The sequence below is a fragment of the Netta rufina genome, assembly GCF_964035555.1.
Source record: "Netta rufina genome assembly, chromosome: 17".
Classification (NCBI taxonomy): domain Eukaryota; kingdom Metazoa; phylum Chordata; class Aves; order Anseriformes; family Anatidae; genus Netta; species Netta rufina.
Window position 1 is genome coordinate 11,176,683 of NC_140141.1, and position 18,059 is coordinate 11,194,741.

The following is an 18,059-nucleotide window of genomic DNA, read 5'->3' on the forward strand; positions in this document are numbered from 1 at the left end:
GTTTGTTTTGCAGCTTTCAAATTTTAGCTGTGATTCAATAACTGGAGTCCATATTGGTGGAGAAAGAAACGCCACCATGAATGTCAGACACTGTCTCAGCAGAGGACTCAGGGCACTAATAATGTGTCACAGCCGCCGCACTGGGCTCAAGGAAGGCTGGGCCCAGGGAGGCATAATAAGGGAGGCAAAATAAGTAAGGCCACAGTGCCAGACAAAAGGGGAATGTATCAGGAAGTTAATACATAACAATTTTGACTGTATTATTTATGAGGCAATAATAATTAAATATTTTGAACTATTAGTCTTACCAAAGATTAATTAGACTACCAGTGTATTCTTAGCTCCATGTATATTGTGTGTTCTCTTTCACCTGCAACAGGGTTATTTCTCCTTGCTTTTATCACCCACTAGATCATACTCTGACTTTTGTTCCCCTCTTCCTGCAAGTGCTTCTGACAGGGAAGAATACCCTGAATACAGGAATTTAAAGAGTGAGAAGCCCTTAAGTGAATGTGAAACCAGTAGAATCACAGAATCACAGAATCACAGAATTTCTAGGTTGGAAGAGACCTCAAGGTCATCGAGTCCAACCTCCAACCTAACGCTAACAGCCCTCCACTAAACCATATCCCTAAGCTCTACATCTAAACGTCTTTTGAAGACTTCCAGGGATGGTGACTCCACCACTTCCCTGGGCAGCCTGTTCCAATGTCTAACAACCCTTTCAGTGAAGAAATTCTTCCTAACATCTAACCTAAAACTCCCCTGGCTCAACTTAAGCCCATTCCCCCTCGTCCTGTCACCAGGCACGTGGGAGAACAGGCCAACCCCCACCTCGCTACAGCCTCCCTTGAGGTACCTATAGAGAGCGATAAGGTCACCCCTGAGCCTCCTCTTCTCCAGGCTGAACAAGCCCAGCTCCCTCAGCCGCTCCTCGTAGGACTTGTTCTCCAGGCCCCTCACCAGCTTCGTCGCCCTTCTCTGCACCCGCTCAAGCACCTCGATGTCCTTCTTGTAGCGAGGGGCCCAAAACTGAACACAGTACTCGAGGTGCGGCCTCACCAGAGCTGAGTACAGGGGGACGATCACCTCCCTAGCCCTGCTGGTCACGCTGTTCCTGATACAAGCCAGGATGCCGTTGGCCTTCTTGGCCACCTGAGCACACTGCTGGCTCATATTCAGCTGACTATCCACCATCACTCCCAGGTCCTTCTCTGCCTGGCAGCTCTCCAACCATTCCTCTCCCAGTCTGTAGCTCTGCTTGGGGTTATTGCGCCCCAGGTGCAGGACCCGGCACTTGGCCTTGTTGAACTTCATGCAGTTGATGAATGTGGAGTTTTGCAAATAAAAAGCCACTTGTTTGACTGTTTCTTAGCCATAGATGTCAGCACCAGCTTTCCATTATAAGAATGATCTACCAACTCTGATCTTTCAATAATCCATTTGGGATCTGAACCCATGAGAATATCTCCAGGCTTCTGTAGCCCCTGCATGTGTTGCAGCGATGTTCAGTGTCACTGTTCAGGGAGTTATTTCATCTGTTACCCACCCAAGTTCCACTAGCATTAGGGCGTCCCCCATGCAGCCAGGTGTAATTTCTACCCTAACACAATACGGGGGAAAATTACCAAAGGGAAGAGGACTGAAAGAGCCTCATGGGTGGTCCTTGATATGGTCAAGAGACAAAGTAATGTTGGCCTTGTTATGAAATACCTGACCAAAACTGGGATTATTTTTTGTATTATTTTTTTAGCCCCAAACAGGACTGGGACAACTTGTGTAGCCACGTCAGCTGTAAAACCAAAACTGGGACTGGGAAACTTAGTGCTGAATTTTCAGCCTGTACTTTTGGACTGCATTCATCGTGAGATCTCCATCCACCAGATGGATGTTGTACTTGCAGCCCATACATGAGAGCCTATACATTCCTTGGTCCAAGCATCTGATTTCTCACCCTTCTCCAGGACGGATCCAACAGCTACTGCACTCCCAGGAAATGCTTTTCTAACATATCCTTATACAAAAGTGATGTATGGTGTCTTGCAACTTATTTTTTTACAAAAAGTCCATTTACATGCTTCGTAAAACCTACAACTCTGCAAACATCACCCAGAACGGTGATGTACAGCCAGGCCTTCAGACATCACCACATCTGCTCAGAGAAGAATTAACAAGACCTCACCAAAGTGAAGATGATTTTCAGTGCATAAGACAGTCTCCCAGGAAATACATCATGTTTATGTACAAGTTGCCAAGACACTTCAGGGGAGCTTATTACAATAAAAAAAGGAAGCTCCCACCCCTCCAACTGCACACAGCTCTCTCACTCACACAGTCCTGTACTGGAGTCCATGACAGAAAATAATGGTCTGAGGCAGCTGTATATGGCTGTGAATAATTACAGCATACGCCAGGAGAAGATTATGCTACACAATTATTTCCAGGTCTCCCCTTTTTCTAGGAGCAAATTTTCTGTATACTAAGAAATAGCAAATGGAACCAAGTTTGATAATTCAGTAAACATAAAAATTCATAAAAGCCATCAATATCTCTCCCCACAATTACTGTGACCCATGTATGCAAAGCAGATCAAAACCCAAGGAACCTACATAAGCCATTGCCAAAAGTGATCCGTGTCATCTTGCATACAAGATGCTCTCCCACAAGCCCTTAGGCTGAGGTCATACAACCAGCACCTACCAGAATGAACTCATACAAACAATCTATAAAGTCAAGGTAAAAACAGTAACTACTGAGAGAACAGTTTTTCACAGAATGACTACTTCATCCTTGACCTTTCTGTCCCAGTCTTCAGAAGAGACTGAAACCTTCACAAGGAGAATGTAGGAACTAAAATTTCATAACTCTACTGGTGATTGAAAATCACAGACGCAGTGGAGACACTGCATTTTCAGCTTGTTCCTATTGACCCTTTCCTGTAATACAAATGCCAATGACACTTTTCTGTCTCTGCTCTGCAGAGGCTAATAGCCTGTGACATTTTTCCCAGCCAACCTCTTTCTCCCCTGGAGGGGTTGCCTACCCTTCTGTCTCAGCACTTTCAAAACTTTTTCCTGCCAAAGACACCTATAGCAGGTGATTATGTTTCCTGAGCAGGTGATTATGTTCCCACTTCCCACCTGTGTCTGAATGCACACCCACACCTCACCTCCTTGAACTCTGTCCGTCATCCAAGGGATTCCCACCGCATCCCCTGCAGTGCCCACAGCACTTTGCAGGATCAGACCTATGCAATAGTTCTCTGCAGGTACCTTCTATCAGCTTCCCTCCCACCCTCTGTTACAAATTAAGCACTAAATCCCTGCCACAGACTCTTCAATTTTTCTTTCCAGATGTGTACAATCCTGCACTAGCAGCAAAGCTTTCTGTTCATTGCATTAACTGCTTCCCTGGGGAGCAGCTGTTGGCACTTACCTTAGTCCATGTGTGCCTCCACTGTCACCCATCGTGCTGTTGGAGTCTTTTGAACAACAGTGCAGTGGGTTTACATGGCAAGGTTTTGGTAGTGGAAGGCCAAAGGGGTGGCTTCTGCAAAAAGAATCCAGAAACTGCCCCATGTTGGATAAGGGCCTCGCTACTGGCCAGTGCCAAGCCAATATGTGATGTTGTTTGAGCCTCTGTGTAAGGAAAAGAAACTGCTGTGAAACAGCAGCTGGGAAAACGAGTAGTAAGAACCAGCCCTGCAGACACCAAGGACAGTGCAGCAGGAGGGCAAGAGGTGCTCCAGGCACACAGCAGCAGTTCCCCTACTAGGAGGAGTGAGAGAGCGGTTGTGGTAGAGTTGGTCGAGTTTGGCTGCCCACTTGAGTAAAACCACCACAATCAGAAACCCCTTATAACCCTTATAAATGTTTTTGTTGTTGTTGTTGTTGTTGTTGTTGTTGTTGTTGTTGTTTGTTTTTTTTTTTAATTAGCACGCCATTTTTCCCTGTGACCATTTTATTCACTCCCTCCTCCTCAATACATTAAAAGCTTTATTCTCAGGAAACACGAAGCCATGTCCTTACCCACTGATAATCAAGCACCACTTGGTGAACTTGCAAAAGCATTTATATTAAAGCTAACATGGATTTTTTAGGGCTGGGGGGATAGGGGCAGGGGCAATGACTGGTCATGTTTATTTTTCTCTGGAAATAATCTATTTCACCAAATGCTTTGTCAGTGTCATTTGTCAGGCCAACCATGAAATTTCTTCCTGAACTGAGAGAAAAGAAGGTTGAATTTCAGCTAGCCACTGTTCAGGGTCCTCAGTGGGCCTCTGGGAACACCAGCTCAATTTTTCACAGTTCCTATCGTAGAGGTAGGATTTTTCACTGCATTTCTTCCACTCCAGGTACGTGTGCTGCAAACCACTCGCTCAGCCGGTTGCTCTGGTCTGGGTAATGGTATTTATTCCAGCTGAGCAATTCCAGGAGGAGAAAATGATGGACTTAAATTGAGGTCATATTTTGCAGATCCCTGTGTCCTAAATTTTCCAGAGTGACAGAAAACCATTTCAGCCAGCACACCATGTTGTTTATCATCATTAACAAAACTTAGTGATAGAAAGGCTAAATTAGTCCAGAGGAAAATGCCCAGAGACAACAGCCAAGATCTCTGTCAAGATCATGTGTGGCAAATGGGAGGTGAGTGACACTGGCAGTGAATAACTGGAGTTAGTGCATTAGAGGTGAAGTTGGACTGGTATGCAATATAGTGCAAGTGGGATGCTTTGGGCAGTGGGCAGTGTCCCCAGTGCTGTCTGTCCTTGGGTTATACACTATGCTCCTCTTGGCAGAAAAGCAGGGATCAGGCTTGGTAAGAAGGTTTCTGTGTGCCTGGCAGAAGGACAGACTGTCAGGAATGCACAGCTGAGCATGAGGACTCACATCTGGCAGCGATGAACTTTCTGTAGTTCTGGGGGGACTGGGCAAGATTTATTACTGCTCATGGAGTCACTGAGTTGCCTAAAAATATGGATAGACACAGATAAAATGGGCAGGTCTGGGTAGTATCACACTTCTCCATTAAGCCTTTTTGCTGTCCTAAATATGACAGCACAGCAAGGAGGAGGCATAACTATGTGCTGGAGCAAGGAGAGAGGGACGTGCACTCAGTCTTGTTAAACCATCTTCCTGTCCATAGGCTGTATTTTGAAACAAGTGAATCACCATCCTGGAGGGGTCTATTTTCAGGTGAGGACTGTGTTCTGCATTGGGATGGCTGATACACTTTGTGTATGAATCATGTATGTGAGCACTCATCGGTCATGGGTTGCTCCTTGGCTTGCTACAGTTTGATTTAGATGGCATTTTTACCTACTGACTTTCTAGGAAATGAAATATGCCTCTTTGTCACCTTTTACCCCCTGTACCTTAGAGATTATGAGACCTGCATTGGATACCCAGAATGGGAGCTCTGGCCCTCACCTTTAATAACTTCCCAAAGCCCCAGATCATGTTTTCATATTTTCAGGTAGGCAACAACCTGAACTGACTCCCAGCAAAGCATCTCAGCAGCTCAGCCCAGTGGCTCTCAATGTCCTGGACTTTGCAAACACCCCAGCATGTGCCCAGTATCTGAGCTGGAGTAGAGGAGTTGTGCTTTTGCTAACAAAGTCTCCTTCCTTCTTGAACAGAGTGGTTGCACACTGAAAATCTCTTGGGAATGGTCCCTGGCCCAGTTCTACTCCCAAACCATGCCCGAACTGATTTGGGCCAGTGTCATTTGGCGCATATCAAAGACATGCCAGGGAGCATAGTTCTGTGAGCTGTCTCATCTTTTCTAAAGAGGAGACTATGTAAAGGACAAAAGCAGTCATGCGCATGCACACACACACACACAAGCCCTAATCCCTAACCCTTACCCCTAAAAAGCCCTTCACCCATAACCCCTGGTTTAATTTTCCCATGTTTCTTTTTGCAGTGGTTTATAATTTATCCTTAACATGTGGTGCTATTCCTTATGGCTACCAGACAGTTTCCAGCAGAATAGTCACTAGGTCTCTCAAGCCTTATCTGCTCCAGTGAAGTTCTAGTGCAGCAAGCAGAGATGATATTCCACTCAAGCCCTTTTTAAATGAAAATTGTGATCCTGAACTGTCCCTACAGGTGGGTGGGGATAATGTGAAGATATGCACCAAATAATAGACAACTCCAAGCAGCTTCTCTCTGAAATATGCCCTGGACTTCTGTATTCTTAAATAGAGCAGATTCCCAATAGAAAAATGGATTAATTTGGGCAATGATAGAAATTAGCCTCTTTTGGACAAGAAAGGCCAGTTCCATGTCATGCTACAACATTAGGTCATGTTCAAATTATCATGATCGCATTTCAAAACATTCAGACATGTCAAACATTTGCATAAATACAAGATGTTAATATCTACAGTAAATTAGGGTAAGAAACCCAGAGACAGCTTTTCAGCCCACTTCAGCACAAAAGTGCAGGCTTAATTTGTGTGCACAGTTTTCCCAGTTCCATGTCCAGTATACCTAATTAGCCATTTACAAGGACAATTACTCAATTTGCATGCATGGCTGTGATTATTACACATGTACTGTGCAGTCATATTTACACATCAGGGGCTGGATTTCTGAAGAGTTTAGACCTCAGCTACCAATTTGTGTTACCTACATAAGTTGACTGATTTCTTGGAGAAAATGGATCAGTTTTGTAAAACTGGTTCCTCTGGTGTTCTCGATCTTGTCCCTAAATTTTTCCACTCTGCACTGCAGAGAAGAAGCTGTCTATGATATAAGGTTATGGCAGGTGTCACCAGATGGCACTCTTACATCTATTCTTCCTTATTCTTTTTCTGTTTGTTTTGATTTAGTGTATGAGCAAATGTTCAGTGTTGAACAGATATGCCCTGTAGTGGGATTTTTTTTGTAGAGAGAAGGTTTTGTTTAGAGGCAATTAGTATGTGGAGACTGTATTGGGTGGTGGAAGAGTTTCCTTTCTGCCCAGGAATTACAGTGTGGAAAATTCAGAAGATTGAGTTGTTCCTGAGGAGCTGGCCATGGCTGTTGTGTAATTCCTGGAAGAAGTGGTCAGATCCCATGTTAAAAACAAAAGACAAAGACACTGAAAGCTATTTTATATTCTTGTACATGAGAATACTAACACTGGGACACAAAACAGAAGGATTTCTCCCCAGCATGTCAATGAATTAAATATTACCCCAGATTATCATGGTGCTATTTCACCCAAGAAAAGTGTGGGTATTTTTTGTCCTTAAAGGGTTAGTTAGACAAAGATGTGATTCAGCTCAAGAATCTGCCAGAAGGACCTCTAAAGCATCAGAAGAAGGTTGTTCTGAAATAAAATATGCCTTAGAGAAGGTGAAACAATAGATCAAAAAATATTACTCATAACATTCAACAGAATGTATCCAACATGCTGCTAGGAGTTAAAAATGAATCCCCACAAGAGAAGGTAAATCCCCCTGTTTGTTTTCTTTTGATTGCTTCAAGGCTCTTATTGCTTGAAGCCAGCAAAATCCATACTCCACACTCTGGGATATTGATTTAATAAAATACGGGACATCCTTGCCATAGAGAGACGTGAGATTGAAAGATAACAAAAATAGGTAGCTGTCTCTTACGTAGTCATCATTTGTGATTATAAAATTCTAATATGGCTTCTGTAGGAGCAGTAGCCCAGTGGCCTCTCAGGCATACTGTGGGCAAGAAGTTGTCTTGTCATGAAGAACTTAATTTTTACAGTTTTGGACTTCACATTACTTTTGCTTATTCCTTACTGTACGGCTGCCTGCTGGAACCACATCCATCTGAGCATCAAACACTTATATGTGCATATTCATGAATATGACAATATTCTCCAATGGACATTCTCATTTTGTTTTACTTTGTTCCTGTTGACATCTGTAAGCTGAAGATATGCAATTATTCCAGTTATGTAGATCATTACCGTTACTACTATTAACCTAGTAAATTCCTGTTGCAAAGTGAGTGTCACCACAGCTCTGGCACATCTCCCCTTCCACCAGGGAGAGAAGGGCTCTTACCAGGCACCTCAGTTCCAGCCTTGACCTTCTGAATGTCTGTAAAAAGATGGGGAAGGTTGTAGGAAACAGTGATTTGAAGACTAAAGAAAATGCCTTACACAGAGTGATTTCAGAGCTCAATCTATTTGGCTCATTAGGAGGAGGACAAGGAGGTGATGTGATTATAGAAGACAGATGACCTTGTGTTGCATTTTTTTTTTTCATCTAGTAAGGAAAGACATCACCAACAGAGCTAGTTCAAGCATCAACAGTGGGGAGTGTGCTGGCAGAGAATTTAGCATGGGCTATAAAAACCTAGCACGAGGCATATGCTGTGTTGAAGACTACAAACTCTGGAGTACAGCTGCAGGCACTTTGTGAACATCATTCAGACAATATCACAAGGTCAGTGGTGGTGCAAACATTGGTGAACTGAGGGAATGATTCCAGGTCAGAGAGGTAGGTTCTTTTGCAATGCATAGACCAGGGATCCAGATGGTCAGTCCAGGTTGGTCAGTATCCCAGAGCCTCTGGTGATTTGGATTCAGCTTCTCAGGAACAGAATCCCCCACACCAATCCCAGACTGGTGAGTTTTTCCAGTTCACAGGTTCAGATGTGTGACATCCCAGTTTTGTAACAGGGTGAGAGCTCTGGCGTACACCATCCCTCCTCTTACCTGCCTGCCTGCACACAACGAAAAGAGTCTGGTGCACTCCAGTGGGGCTCCCAGTTTGGAGGTTCAGACTACCATAGCATTACACCTGCAGGATGTACTCTGGCTATTTAGTGGTTACAGTCTCAAGATCTGATGTGTAGACCAGATTGTTCTTTTCCTGCTATGTCCATATTTCTCTAAATTTCACTGAATGTCCATTTTTTCTCCCTTTTTGGCTGCACAGCATGATTTGCTGCTATTGCGCTACTAATGCATGCACACACACACCAAACAGTCAGCTATTGTTCTGCTGTCAGGCTGGATGTGTGCGTGGAAGTTAAGCCTTTCAGGCTTGTTATAGATTCAGACATCTCTTCATCTGGATGTTGCCTGCGGTCTTGGAAATAATCATGTCTTTCAGTAAGGACATAATTCTTAGGTGAATAAAAATCATTCAGCACTTTAATGAGACCATTACATTTAGTTTCAACTGTCTTCCCTTCTTCCACAAGGTCTTTCAGTAGGAGAAAGAGCTTTGATCCACCTCCTAATAGAAACATGTTGTGTGCCTTGAGTTATGGATTCATTGTGCTGTTATGGATTGAATCCAGTTATGGATTCATCCTACCAAGCTCTGCAGCCTCACTAGTGCTCCGGCCCCTGTTCTGAGTGGGGCTGGTGCCTCCTCATTCTCTGCGCCCATCTCCACTCCCAGGACACCCCTGCTGATGAAGCGTGCGATCCCTGGAGACTGTAGAGAAAGAGACCCATTGGAACAGCATCCTCTCTCCACTGGAACAGTTGTGTTCCTAGGAAAGGGACTAGTTTAAACAGCACTGGCAAAGACGGAGCCTCTCGAGCATCTCTGCCCAAGGGATGTGCTGTAGGAGGCCTGTAACAACCTGCTGGAAGTGCTCCAGTCCTAGAGCCACTGAAGCAGGAGTATGCCTAGAGGGAAGGTGCTGCAAACTTGTTAGTATCACTTAACCCTTTGCAGATGCAACTTCTTTCTCATAGTTACAAATGATTCTCGATAATCAGATTATTTTTCCATGCATAAGTTTAATCCTATTACTTCTAATTATGCCCCAGTGTGCAACGCTAAACAAATCCCATCTTTTTGTTATGTACACCCTCCAAGAAACTTATTATGTTCCCTCTCAAGTCATTATGCATAAGTATCTCTTTTAATCATTCCTTGCATTCAGCCCCTCCAGACCTCAATTATTTCTGCTCCCTCCTAATGTGTTGCTATGATTCTGTTACTGCATGGACTACAAATACTTCACTGGGTGTTATAGACCCTAAACGGATAACCAGAGGTCATTAAATGGTTGTCAAGTAAACATTTTACTGACAATATTTCTATTTATTTATTTATTTATTTATTTATTTATTTATTTTGTGGTCAAATTGAAATGCACCTGACAGGTCTTTTTCTCTGCAATGTGGAAGATTTTAATCATAACACATCAAGCCTCAATGTGATAATTATTTGCAAAATTATATTTGTTGGTCTCGTCAGCACTTTGTCACTGAAAACAGTCAATTTCCATAATTGCTGGTTCTCTATTAGAAAAGTTAAAATTTTCTTCTGATGACTTTGCCAATAGCAGATCATTTTAAGGTCCCTTGCAGAACAAAGATCCTTGGAAGAATAAGCAGGCAAATGAGTGAGTTTCAAGCCATTTTCACATGTAAAGAATAGTGGGGAAGATTCTGTTGCATAAGGCATTTGTACCCATTCTTTAGCAGATGATTTCAGCTTTGCTCCTACAGTGATGACAAAGTTCTGCTGAGCTAAGAGGCATCAAATGCGGCCTGCTCTCAGAGACCTGTGATGCAATTCTCTGCTGCCATTCATCTGCATTTAAAGTGCCAATTATGAAGCGTGAAGTTAATAGCAATGCTCACAAAGATAGGGAGACTCTAAAACTGGAAGGGGAAAGGGGGGAAAGGAGGAGAGTAGTAAGGGCTCAAGCAAGCTGTGTGTGCACAGGGCACAAGACAGTTTGGCCAACAAACATCTTTGGTGAGAAATCACAAACCTTAATGGGATTCACATTTCATAATAAATCACCTTTTCTCTTACTGAAAAGGGTCTCAAGAACATTCAGAGACTTCATGTTTCTGCCCATGAGCTTGTCTCAGCTCATAAAGAAACATGCTGCCAAGTTCTGGCATGGCCAGGCATACCTCCCAAAGTTGCCATCTCCTGCATATGCTGTCACCACCACCTATGACACAATGGGATGCCACCAGCATCATGTTTGAATCATGGAACAGCCAGAAGCTATTTCTGATGGCAGTTCCCAGCGACATAACATGCTATGATTGATACATGCCCAATAAAAGAGCAGGTGAGGACCATGGCACAGCCTGGGTGGCCAAGCAAGACTTTTGTGTGTGCTCAGCAGGCAAAGCATACCATGGAGGAACAGCTGTGGAAGTCTCTGGTCTCCTACCTCAGCCTACGTTCTTTACACAGAATTAATTGCAGTGTCAGCAGTTTGCCCCAGCAGCAGAATAAGAAGCACAAAATAGCTCCTAGTTAGCTTCTGTGTTTGGGAATCTGCATTTTCTGGGAGTATTTGTGTCTGTCAGAGGTGACGGGCTGAGCAGAAGACCAGCTCGTGTTCCTTGTCACCTCTGCAGCACTCCGGGGTTCTCCTGAGCAAGCTGCTACTCTCTCACTTGTGGGAAGCCTTTGAAATCACATCCACAGCCCAAATAAGTGGGATATTTGTGGCTGGCATTTACAAAGCATTTATCTCCAGAGAGTCGTGGCAGATTGTGCCCTGCAGTTACATTTGGTGCTCAGTAAAAGTGCTTGGATAACATAATGTAATTATCCTGGGAAACATTGCTGCTCCCTGGCTTACACTGGTGTATCACTTTAGAAACAGGCTTTCTCTAACCATCTCTAGCCAAGCTTCCACCTGGACTGGCTTTCTGGTGTTTCTCCAACAATTAGGGCCCACAGGTCTTCATGCATGAAGCCTTCTGGGAGTGCCTTCGCATGACATTTATCCCTTATGTTATGCTGAGCTCTCTCAGCTTGTCTCTGCCAGTGGCTTGTCAGGTGTTGCAGAAGCATAGAAAGACTGGTTGGGAGAAACCATTGGGGATCTCTAGCCCAGCTTCTCACTCTAACTGGGAGTATTGCCAAAGATTAGAGGTAATTAGAGATGTTCAAGGACTGAGATGTTTCTACCCCTTTGAAGCACTCTCTCAGTGCTGCACCACACTCCTGTTAAAGAAGCTTTTCCTAATGTCCAAACTGAAGCTCCCAGGCTGTGGCTGTTTCACTGTTTCACATCTTTATCATTTTTTATTTTTTAATTTTTTTAATGATCTGCCACTCCTGGGAATAGGTCTGCTGCATCATATTTGTAACTGTTTTTCAAGTATTTGCAGGCTGCAGTAATAACAACGCAACCCTGGTCTGGATCATGTAAAGCCGAGGTATTTTGAATTTCTCATCAGAATGACCTCTCCCCAGGTTAGCTGAGGACTCAGCATATGGCTCACTGAGCTGGAACTGGGAATCAGAGACACAAATTCCTAGTCTATCTCACTTGAAGGCCTTCTTGGAAAAAAAGGTGATTATTCCTAGATCAAAAGAATGACAGTTGCTTTGGATATTTCCACAACGTCTATCAGCAGAGAGTGAAGCATTAGATTGTCCCATCCCCAGGGCCTTGTCTTCTGAGCCCGGTGCAATCTGTTGCCCAAATTATCTCCTCACCTGGGGATTCCTTTGTGTTCAAAGATTCTCTTGATACTATATTTCTTCAGAAAAAATAAGGCTTTAAAGTCCCATTTTGATTCATTTTAATCTAAATTAAATTCATTTCATTTTGAGATGGGCTTGGTGGAAGGGTCTATTAAAACATTAGGAGCTAAAGAAAACATCTGAATTGTAACTGCTGCATGAAAGCGTGAAGGCTCTTGTCAAAACCTTGATATAAAGGACAATACTGTGCTTCATTGTCAAAGGGAGATAATTGAAAATAGCATTGAGTCATGTCATCACAGAACTCCAGAACTGAGAGAAAGTTCAGAAGGGGTTGATTTTTGTAGCAAATTATTTTCATTGTTGGAAAAACTGCTTGAACAGAAATTTGATCTTCCTTTAGAAATACTAAAAGCTTTAGAATACTACACAAACCTACTCCACAAATTGATATTTCAGAGGCTTCCTTTCTCTGCAGTCTTTTTTACATTTCTCTCTGAGTAGAACAGACAGAATTTAGTCTTATTAGGAAAAATTCATGCATTTAGGGAAAAAAAAAAAAACACATATATTTTTTGATACTTCTACAGCAACAATGTCGCTGTTGAAATGTTTCCCTTTGAATAAATCTGCCATCATCTTCTATGCCGCTTTCTTATTCATCCTCATGAGAAAGAATTACAACAATGCCAGATCATATTTAGTTATATGACTAACAAAAGTTGTGTGTGAGAGTCACTCCTAGATGGTAGAAAAGATCTAAGTATCGCTACCCTGCCAGCTCCAGGAGAGGCAGCAGAGCCTGTGATGGTTAATGGCTGGGAAGCATCTGCGAGCACCACTTGCCCCTTTTTCTTGTAATGCCCCAGAGGCTGGGAGAAGATAGGATGTTGTAAGCAGAACATCAGCAGCCTACTAGAAGAGATTTGAGATTTATGCAAAAGGAGATGTGGTGAAAGCAATCTTCTCCAGCCCACTACTTCACACAGCTGGACATCCACTTCTGTGCTCTCTTCCTGTGCAACCAAAGGAAGGAGCAGGCACATCCAGAGAGCAGCTCAGCTCCTTGGGTCAGTCTCAGATGCCTACAAAGGGAGCCCCAAATGCAGATGCTAAGAGGTGTGAAGGGGTGAGATAACCTCGTTTCAGTTGCTTCACCCTGAAATACAGCCCTTGTTGCAGGTGCCGTCTCTGCCTATGTACATCTGGGGAGCCCACCTGGTAGCTGAGGTAAAACCAACGTTCCCCATCCTCTTTCTAAGTTATGAGCTCAAATGGGTGTGCTCAGAGAAGCACTGGGAGAAAGAGTTCAAGCTCTCTTTCCTCTCCAGCATGAAAAATTTCCCAGAAAAACACTTAAAAAAAAACACAAAAAAACTATATAGTTTCCAGAGAAGTAATGATAGGAGTTAAAATTGCACCCTTCCCTGTGTAAAAAAAATAAATGTTGCTTTGATAATATTATTTTCATATTTACAAAATATATTTTTCCTACTTTAAAGAAGCACCACCTTTCCAGTTCAATTTTTTTCTCAGTTTTCTCAATTGGTTCAGAACAAATTATAAGGCAACATCTATTATGTACTTGTTCTCATTCATCCCCACTTTTTTATAATCTCTAGATGAAAATAAATAAATAAAATAAAATAAAATAAATATTTTCTCTCTCTCTCTCTCTCTCTCTTTTTTTTTTTTTTTTTTTTTCCTTTTCTATTTTCTACAGTATAAGCCCAGTTTCTATAATCTTGATTTCTGGAAGTAAAGGGAAATCAAGAACCTAACTGAAATCAGAATTTGCTTTTGCTCTTAGTCTTGAGATTCTGCTTGAAGAAAATCACAAAAAATGACATATTCTTTGCTATCCTTCCTGGTTCTTCCTCCTGTCAGCAAGCAGACACCTGGAGTGACTAGTTAACTGTATGCCCTACATTGATCCACTTGGCACTTGAGGGTCTGCTCAAAGCATTGCTCACTCAGGTTTCATATTGATTTCTTTGAGGTGTGTGCAGTCCTCAACTTGTGATGAGTGCAGAAAGGACAACCAAGTAGAGCACTCCAGCAACAAAGCCCCTGGAAAACATTTTTAGCAACCTCATTTTTTTTTTCTTCTTTTTTTCAGCTGTATTGGCCTACACTATTGGCATGTGTTTTACATGGCCACATTAAGCTCTGAATAACTAAATTAGAAATAGGCCTTAGCATGCAACTCATGTCTGGAGTTCCCCAGTTCCTGAGCTTTGACTGATGAATTACATGCTTTGTACCTATGTGCAATCTTCTGAGCGAGAATTTTGCAGCTCTATACTTCACTCACTCCTGGCTCCCCACAGTTTTGTCCTTACAGCACACCACTTACCAGGAATGGCACTCACTTACTTACTCATCTGAACTCAATGCACCTGGGAAGAGAAGAGGTTTCTCTCAGAACAGCCCTCATAGAGCAGAATAAGCCTTCCCGAGAACAGAAATGTCCCATACGTGTGGGAGGATCTTGCCATGCACTATCCAAGCTGTCCTTAGATAACATTTTCCACAAAGCCCCAAGCCCTTTCTGTGCAGTAGAAATTTCCTAATTGAAAGCTCAGGGTACTTCTGAGTCTCCTGACAGTGGCTTGTGCATGGCCCCAAAGACAGATCTTCACAGAGCTGGGACCCCATTGTCAACCTGACCCACATTTGAAGTCTCCTCTGGAAAAGCTCTGACTGAGAAGTGTTGTTTTGGAAATGCTCGGCATAGGCACTGAGGGTCAGCTCATCACAGTGGGTGCCTGATGCCTCCCTTCCAGACTTCCCTGCTTTGCTAGGCAGACTTGCTTTATACTGCTCCCAAGACCAGCTGCTAGCAGGGTTGCTCATTTAATTTCTCCCTTTTTCCTAATCAAGCTAGAATTTACAGAAAATTGGTCAGCTCTAAAATGATGTTTGTAAGTAGGTTTTTTATATAAGTTTTCTTAGCTTCATTTTAGCAGAAGCATCAGATGTGCATCAGGCACAGAAACACAAATTTCCCTGTCATGCATCAGATGCCTGGTGAGAACCTAGGACCCAGCTCACATGCAAATTGTGTTTGTAGTGCCTGTTAAGGCATGCAAAGCTCTTCCAGGAGGTGGTAAACTGCTTTTCAATAAAAGTTTAAGAGCATAAACAGTAATAGTAGGCTAAGTAAAGTGAACATTTTCAGAGCAAAACCCTAGCTTGTAGAGAGGCTTGAAATGAACTGACACACGATCACAGGTTTGGTAAAGGCTCATCTATAAAAATACTGTCTTTAAAAGTGCCAATCAAAAGTGCTGGAAGTGGATGGTTTCCTCTGCCCTAAATATCAAGGCTTAACTGATAATGAGCAGCGGGCAATGCAGGAGGTTTCCTGGCATGGCGGCAAGTCAGTGACATGTTCCAAGTCCCGGCCTCTTCCACCCTTCCGGCAGACCCAAGATGACTGAAAATGGTTAAAGTTTCTGAATGTCTGCCTCCACCTCGTCTTCTACTGGGGTAATGCTGTTTATATACTTTCCAAACCTTGTTCTTCTTTGCTCCTGTGCAGAACAGGCTGTTCCAGGATCCAGTAGGTCAGCAGCATTTCATCCTTTTATCCACAGAAGCTTCCCTACATGGGGACATAGGACATCAGCGATCACAGAAATCCCTTGTTCCGTATAAAAATACAGATTCTTACAGGGAAAAAAAGAAAAAAAAAAAAAAAGAAGAAAAAAAAAAAAAAAGGAAAAGAAACAAACCAAAAATACCCCTAAACCTAAACCTCAGCATCATACTGTGGAAATGTGGATGAGCCAGACTAAATACAAAGTCAAGCATCAAGAATCATTGAAGGTCTGGGCAACACAGCCTACAAGGGAGAACGGATGAGCTGGGGCCATCGAATCCTAAAAGAAAACCTGAGACTGGACACTGTGGTGGTCTTCACATACATCAGTGCTAGGAGAGGCAGGAGTCTGTTCCAGGAATGACTGCCGTGGCTGGACTTTCTAGCAAAAAGGTAAAACTGTTTGCAGAAAGGATGCCCTATAGCTTAATCACTGAACACCACACCAGCCTGATGACCCCAACAGGGGCATATATATTATTTTTGCAGAAGTCTTTACAGCAGTCAAGATTGTGAAGAGGCCTGGAGATGACACGTGGTAGTGACTTGGAGGGCTGCCCTACCAGCAGAAATACAGTGAAATGTGGCAGCGTTCTGTAACACAGGCAGATAATGAATGAACTTTTAGTGAGTGATTAGACTAATACTCAGTCTGGAAAATTATCATGCATCCTTAAGGCTGACTGTTGGGAAGCACAACTGAATTGTCAAACAACTCTGAATCATGAACACATTTGTAAAACTCGTGCAGCTCTTAGAGAGATGATTTGAGAAGAGCTAGAGGGGCAAATTAATTGAATAAACAACACATGGGTAAGCATTAAACCTGAATCAACCCCCAGTTGGTCTGATCTCTGTTGATCCATATGGATACTGTCTAGGCACAGCACTTATCTGGAAGAACAGGATGTGCTCCAGGAGACCCAGAGCCAGAGGCCTACTTTCAGGAGCAGAGAAGCATTCAGGAGACCCTTGGACAAGCAAACAATTTTGGGAAGAAGGTTTGTGTTCTACTATAATAATTAAGCAGTTCTGTGGAATAGGAAACTGTCACAAATTCTTGTGGATCTTTCAAATCGGTAGATTTGCAGATAAAATCATTGCCCCAAACAGTCTGTGACCTCAGGCCTTTCTACAGCAGGTGTTTATCAGAATGCCACACTTTGTCTGAGCTGGTTTTCAGCATGGGATTTCCTTATAATGAGAGCAAAGGAAGAGAGGTAACTCCTAAGGCCTACAGCATGACTGAAGGAAAGAGGTTGCTTTGGCAGGCTTGTATTCATGCAGTCATGACAATAAAGATGATTCTGCTTTTAGTCATTTTAAAACCTACATTTTTTTTCTAAGAGGTGCTGCAATACTTGCTGAGGGTGCACTCGATCTCACTGTCCATGTCACCAACAAAAATATTAAACAGTGCTGGTCCCAATCCTGAGCCCTGAGGAACACCACTAGTTGCTGATTTCCACCAGGACATTGAGCCATTGACCACAACCCTTTGAGTGCAACCATCCAGCCAATTCCTTATCCACTGAGTGGCCCATCCATCAAATCCCTGTCTTTCCAATTTAGAGACAAGGATATCATGGAGGAGAGTGTCAAATGCTTGACACTGTCATGACAGTGACAATATCATGGAGAAGAAAAATTTCAGAGATGCTATGAGAGATGCAGTGTCTGTTTCTCTCCCATTCCTGCTGAGCTTCTTGACTGTGCTGCACAAATGGTCACCCCTATATGGTAATGGAGCTGGCACTCAGCCTGATCTGGTGCTCAGCAGAGGGAACAGTACTACAGGGACTGACAAAGATGGATGCACTTGTCTCCAGCTATGCAAGCACCAGATATGCCTCCAGTGGTTTAATTCATGCCAGCTGTGGGCTTTAAAGCTTTCATACTGCCTGTCTAGGAATTCCAAGAAGACACCAAACCATCAGTAGAGCCCTTTCAAATCCATAAAGGCTGCTGAAGCCTCTGCCTGCAATAACTTGGCTGGCTGTGCCCCTCACCATGCTGTGTCCACAGTGTGGACACACAGCTGGCACCAAGAGCATC